Source organism: Dermacentor silvarum, chromosome 3, assembly GCF_013339745.2.
Source record: "Dermacentor silvarum isolate Dsil-2018 chromosome 3, BIME_Dsil_1.4, whole genome shotgun sequence".
Classification (NCBI taxonomy): domain Eukaryota; kingdom Metazoa; phylum Arthropoda; class Arachnida; order Ixodida; family Ixodidae; genus Dermacentor; species Dermacentor silvarum.
Window position 1 is genome coordinate 153,318,579 of NC_051156.1, and position 6,588 is coordinate 153,325,166.

Genomic DNA, 6,588 nt, shown 5'->3' on the forward strand with positions numbered 1-6,588 from the left:
CTGCGCCTTAGTCATCTTCTTGTCTGGGGCGGATAAATCCTGCGCTCCAGTGTATAATGGTTTGTAATGTTGTGAAAGGACACCAGCCCATCTCTCGTGGACCTCCCTGGAACGGCCAGCTCACCTGCTCGGCTGACGAAACCTCGAGCATTCAGGTGAACCGCCTCGTTCCCAGGATTCCCAGAGTGTACTGGTACCCAGACAATTTCCACCTCCCTAGTCTCTTGTCTCATGGCCCGATTCAGCAATCGTGCCGCTGTGACAGATATTCCGCCCCTCGCCAAATTTGGGATGGCTGTTTTTGAATCGCTGAGAATCAGGTCAGATTCAGTATTAGTTATAGCTAGCGCTATCGCCGCTTCCTCTGCAGTTTCCGAGGAGCGGGTTTTAACCGATCCTGAGGTGACCGAGCGTCCCCACCCGTCCACCACCGCAATCACAAATGCGTCCTTGTCCTTGTACTCCGCAACGTCTACATAGACTTCCCCGTTGTACTTCCCGTACTTAGCATGTAAAGCTCTAGTTCTTGCCTTCCTGAGTTCCTCATGATGTATCGAATACATATTCTTGGGCAAAGGCATTATGTATAAGGTCTTGTGGAGTTCTCGCCGCACCTGAGTTTTCATGTCTCCGGCAGCAGCCTCAACTGCTATGCCGATCTTCTGCGGCTCGGCGAGTTTCCCGTTCTGATCTCGTCGAAAACCTCCGAGCCGCCCCCAGAGGCCCTGTTTGTTCGCACTACGCGGCCTAACCAAGAGCTTAAACAGCTCCGCTATGAAAATTATCCTTATAAACTTTTTGTGCCACTTCAAAGCCGGAAAAAGGTGCCGGGTGTTTCAGAGGTAGGAGAACACGAATATATTTCGGATATTTACGATTGCACCAGACGCTCCCTTTAAGAGAAATAGTTATGGCATAAGCGGCCCGTTGAAACATTTTGCTGCACTATTTCGTAGTCAGGGAATACTCTTTTGCAGGTAGTAAGGTAACGCTTGATAATGAAGCTAAGTAGATACTCTCGCAAATCGAGTGGTCAGCATTTTATGTGTTTTTAGTGTGTGCGGAACCGACCAGCCTAAATAGTCGCGGTAGAAACATAGTACTCACGACGGGCGACATGATTTCCGATGACCCGATGCTAATGGACGCAAGGTCGACGCTATCGGTGCCTTTTCTTTGGGTAGATAAGGGGTTCTCGCAGTGCACCGACAATGGTCGGCTGGCGGGAAGCTGCTGTTTGTACTCGATGAAGTTGCCGCCCTCGGTCACGAGGTGGTGCCTTTCACTGACTGCTGGTCTGTCACGTTCAGCGACGTTCGTTGTAGAAGTGGCGATGTGCTGCGGGCTTGTTCCGTTCCCCTGATAAATCAGAAATGTGCCACTGCTGGAGGAATCCACGTCTGATGAATTGGAGTAGAAGTACGTAGAAAGTGACGGACTCAGTGGATGATTTTATGAACGCTTGTCTGGTCGGATTGCATATTAGATAATGCACGCGTTGCACTAAAATTCAATTATACCACTTTTGAAACTCCGTTTTACACTCCGGGCATGTTCGCGCACATTTCTACGGGGAAGCTAATTGGCACATGTCGGTAGGCCACTCACTATATATGGCCCTCCCCTGCTGAACGCGAGGTCACGGGTTCAATCACGGCCACGGTGGCTGCATTCTGATAGGGGCGGAGTGTAAAAACACTCGTCTACCACGCATTAGGTGCACGTTAATGAACAACAGAGGGGTCAAAACTACTTCGGATCTACTCACTATGGCATGCCTTGTAACCAGATCGGGGTTCTGGCCCGTGAAGGCCCAGAAAATTAATATATAATATTTTTGGGATGTTAATTGACTGACGCGCTCTCGCTGAGCGACAAGATGAAACTCGTCGTCGCCCGTCGGGCTTTAAACAGTTAACGTGACTGAAAGAATGTGTTTGTTAAGATACCATTTATTTGACTTTCGTGAGCGTGCGCGTCAAGATCTATCTGATGTATTCGAAGAGTATTCGAAATTTTATTGCGATAGCAAATATATGGACACTACAAGCGGATTTCTGCTGTCATGCAGCGTCGTCGTCGACGTGAGGTTCCGTGTAAAGTCCAAGGGCGATAATATCGTCGCCGCGCGCTGGCTGTATGCTGTATGTGCGCGTGAAAGCACGCGAGGGACGCGCGCTTTCACGGGGAGCGAGCGCACGGTGGAGAGCAATCGCGATGTCTTCCGTTGCACGAAAGGCCGTGGAGGGATGGGAGGGAGCGAGGGGGGGGGGCGACGTTGTGTTGTGGCATCAAATACGTATCTTGCGACCAGGCGGAAGGGGAAATAGAATCTCCCATGGGAAAGGAGGAAAGAGGGAAGGCAGCGCGTGAGGGAGGGGGTGCGCCTTTTGCTCTGCGAGCAACTGCGTACTTGTACTTTGGGCGGCGCCTGGTGGTCGCACGCACAGTATATTGAAAGCGATCTGCAACACGGCAGCTACCATTGTATGCGCTGTGCTTTCGCCGCTCCATTTCCCTTGAAGCGATAGACCGCACGAACCTTCGCTGGCTGCTCCCGCTGCGCTTGCTCACGCCAGCGTTTTGACAGTGGTTGTCTGTGGTCATCGAGTGGGATCTATTCATGTTTGCTTGTGGGCGCTGATACCATGCTTATTAATTAAATTCGTGAGCGAATGTTTCCAAGTTTATACAGCTGATAAAACTACTATTCTTACTCAGTATAGCTCTCTATTAATTTGCTATCGCAATTGATGCTCGCCTCTCGGGAGAAACGGCGACGTTAAAAAAAACCGAGATATAACCAATTTTGCAGTGTATCGTTATCACTATTTAATATTCGCGCAAGCACGCTGGGGTTGAATGGAATAGGAGACATCCGATACGAACCTATGTTATTTTTGCCTTTGAAACCAAGTAGGTTCTATACAGTGCGCTTTGTTTTTTTACTTCGAACACCTTGAACAAAAAGTCGTACAAAGTTAGTTTAAGTCCCTACAAATGAATTACCAGCCCAGGCGGACATCAATGGCAAAAGAAACCAAAACAACCATCCTACTAATTAAACAAATCACATTAACTTGCAAGTTACCTACTTTACGCCACATGTTTATATCCCAAAGTTGAAAAGAATCGCCTTAAATGTTTTCGGAATTGCGCGGTCCCGCAGTCTACGCCAGCAAGCCCAAGTCCTGGCCAGCCATGTCCAAGATCGCACAGCCGCGGCCTCGCCCACTGCTCGCGCGTTTGCCGATGTCTTCCGCCCGTCGTCTACCACTGGATCCGATACTGCTCATCATGCAGGCGCCCCCATGAACTCTAGTTCCGTGTTTCTAAATTTCAATATGGCCATATAGACCGAAATATAACTGGCGTCAAAACTGGATTACGCATGTGGCACCGCGAAACGTGGCTCTCTGTGTGACGGAAAAGCGTAGCGCAAAATCGCGTGGCGCAAAATCACATGGCGTAGCATTTCCCTCTTCCCGTGATCTTTTTCCGATTGGCGCTGTGTACAATTGACAATTACCTACACAGTCACTTCAGCAGCAGGGTCCAAACGGACCACTGTATCGTACCGTAGAGGTGCTGCGTGCTTTATTAGCAAAATTGGAGGAATAATTATTGCCAGTTATTGCTCTTTACATTGCAGTTTTGAAATCTAGAAACACGGAAGCAGACTTTTATGTCAGTTCTATTCGAATTTGCAATATAAGCATGCGCTGTAGTGTTGGAAACAGGGAATAATAGAATTTTCCTATTTTAGTGAACGAATTACTTTCTTTTGCTTGTAAATGATTTCTGACTGGGAAGGTAATAAAATTGTAGGGACGTCATCGGAGTATCTTTTGTGGGCGTTTTAAAAAAAGTGTTCGAAGTAAAAAAGGAAACGCACTATATTTTAGTCAATACCTTCTGCAGACGAGCGTTTCAGTTGCATTATGCCGAGTGGCTGCCTATGACATGTTACTGCGGCCACAACGGTTATACCTACTTCTTGCTTTTCCTGGAGGTCAACCGAGGCGGTCGGCCGGCTGTCCAGCGGTGCAGCACGCCGTCCGTCTCGCCGCTGGGCCTCTGGCTGCGGCTCGCGAACGCCTCGTCCGTCTCGCGGTCGATGACCAGCAAGGCGACTTGGTCCGGATCCTTCCCTATGCGGCCCATTATCTCCTCGTGGCTCTTGTTCTCTACCGGCACAGCGTTCACCTGCGGTATTCCACGACGAGAGCACAAACAGGTACTTTTCGACAAATTCAGCTCTATTTCGGTCAAAACTAATGTAGATGCGTTTATTGCGTAAAGCCTCGCGTTTATGGCCTCGTGTTGGCGAAACGCGTTGTCTTATCTTTGACTAAGTTCGTCTTGTCTTGATGGAATCACTTAACTCACGCAATTTCGCGAACAAAGGTCTCGATTATCTCCGCCGCGACGATCTCCTCATGGCACCTTCTGCCGTAAAATTAGTAATACCTCTGATGTGTTCCTCTGTCCAAGACTTGAATATTCGCGTGTCATTTTATACCCACACTATTCTAATATCACTAAAACCCTCGAATCCGTTCCGAATCATGCGGCTAAACGCATCCTTCCGGCGTATACTCGCCCCTAACTAGCAATCTTCTCACTAAAATGTAAATTTCATCTCTAAACTGTTGCCTCTCGTTACCGAATTTCTCGCCTCCGTCTCTAGCATAAGTCTTAAAGCAAGTAGCTTTCTTTGGCTCTGTCGCCCGTTTTCATGGTGGTGGGTAGTGATTCAAGTATACCGCCGATTCGAATCGATTCAAAGGCGCCGATGTATAAGTCACGTGGTATCGCACAACCTTGTTTCGGGGCGCGCTCGTTGCCGTGAGTGGTTAACGACTCTGTTCTCTAAGGAATCACGTAATAAAATAACTAAGCGCTACCTAAGTATTATCACTGCAACAAATATAGGCCATGAAACCCATCATTTCTTTATTAAGTAAATAGCTTTCTAGAAGCGTTGGTTTATTCCCTTACCTTGACAATCATCGTCGGCGATTTCTCCACCGTTGTGTTACCAAAAGCCCGCAGAAGTGCAATTCCTGCATTAACTTTTTGTCTCCAAACCGCCTGATACTGCTAGAATTACTTTCAGATACAAAGTGCGCTTATCAGCAATACAACGCGTTTTACATTTATCACCGGGTGTTTTGACTCATATTTATGATGTCGTCATCAATGCCATCCTTCACGTGTCCACTTATCATATAATGTCCTTTTGGCACGCTTGAGGTATTAATGAAATCCAGCACATGCATCAACCATGCCACGCAAACAGCTACTGATACCTCGCGGAAAAGGTGACAGTAGTTCGACGAAAGTTTAGTATCACTACATGTCATCCATGTTAAGAACTCCTTGCAATCTGGCTTGTCTTGACGCAGTTCTCGTAGAGAGAACTTGCTGGGTTGGTACGTGCTTACTTGGATCAGCCTGTCATCGTCGCGGAGTCCACCCAGCTCGGCTGGGCTGTCGGGGACTACGCCTGTGATGAAGTAGCCCGGGCGCTGTGTGTCTTCTCGGAGACTGAAGCCGTATCCTTCATAGTTTGGCCACTTGCGAAGGTGGCACAATCGGAGACCGCCGGCAAGCTCCTGCGGAAAGAAAGAAAACCAAAACAAAGGAGCAGGTATTAGCGCAGAGAGAAGAATATCAACACGAAGTGGTGTTTTTGTTGTAAGCTAAATATATATTGACAACGTGCAAGCGAAAAACGTTGGTTGATGTATCTTTCAGAGGAATGGGTCATAAGAAAGTGAAACGTGTATTCTAAGAACCACTGGCAGCTTCGCAGCGAATTCTAGACCACAAGTCCGTAAATGTGCACGCGGTTTTTTTAGTAACTACAGTTTCGCTCGAAGGGCAAAGCAATGACAGTGATAGCAAACACGAGGGGTCATTGCTGTTACCTGGTGTAAACTTCACTTCAGAGTGCTGTCAACCTGCGTAGCCAAATTTCTCCTAATTTGGATAAATATTTCCCTAGATGTCCCTAAATTTGTGTAAAATGTGGTTGGTCAATTCGTCGGTATTTATTTATTTGTATGACTGTGTTATGCAAACAGACTGCAAGCTTTTACAGTTTAAACTTATTTGTAAGCTCGTTTTAGGATATTGTCGCAACGTCAAAAACACAGGTCGCACAGCATCGATGAAGAGGAAAAGCAGCAGGTCGCCTTTTTAATACTGCCGCTACCGCGACGTCTTCTTCTTCGCCGCGAGTTGAAGAAACGCTCATGCATGCTCGCATTGTCCTCCTCTTCGTCGCAGTACCGGCGCGGCATTTGCGTCCCTCCGAAGGAAGCATCGTCCCGATGCGCAACTTAAGCATATGAGCGTGGTGTACAAAGGCACAGAGTAACACAAGCAAAAAAAAAAAAAAATTGAGAAGAACAAACGAAACTTGGTTCGACAGGTACTGCTTCATCCGCACCACATTCACACTTCGGGTAAGTGCTTGGGGCGACTGGAGCTACTGTCACTGTCAGGAACGACCTCATAGGTCACGCCGCTCAGGCGTCTGATCACTCTGTAAGACCACAAAAGTACCAAATAGAGAGCAAT